Source organism: Etheostoma spectabile, chromosome 6, assembly GCF_008692095.1.
Source record: "Etheostoma spectabile isolate EspeVRDwgs_2016 chromosome 6, UIUC_Espe_1.0, whole genome shotgun sequence".
Lineage (NCBI taxonomy): Eukaryota > Metazoa > Chordata > Actinopteri > Perciformes > Percidae > Etheostoma > Etheostoma spectabile.
Genome location: NC_045738.1, coordinates 18,403,516 through 18,403,772, shown reverse-complemented (window position 1 = coordinate 18,403,772; position 257 = coordinate 18,403,516).

The following is a 257-nucleotide window of genomic DNA, read 5'->3' as shown; positions in this document are numbered from 1 at the left end:
AGAGTTTTATAATGTGATTAAAAAACATTCATGTTATAACAAGGATTATGTTCCATTGTATAATCAGGTAAATGCACATTTTGTTGCTGCTTCAACTTGTAAGTGTATTTTCTAGTCTCAAGAAAAAAGAACGACCTGCTATTCTGGATTTCTCTTTTTTTATTTTTATTTTAGTTTCAAATTGAGCATTAAAAAAAGAATCTGGTCTGAGTTTTGTTTCTCGATGTTCACATGTTTGGGACGGGATCGGCAATGGG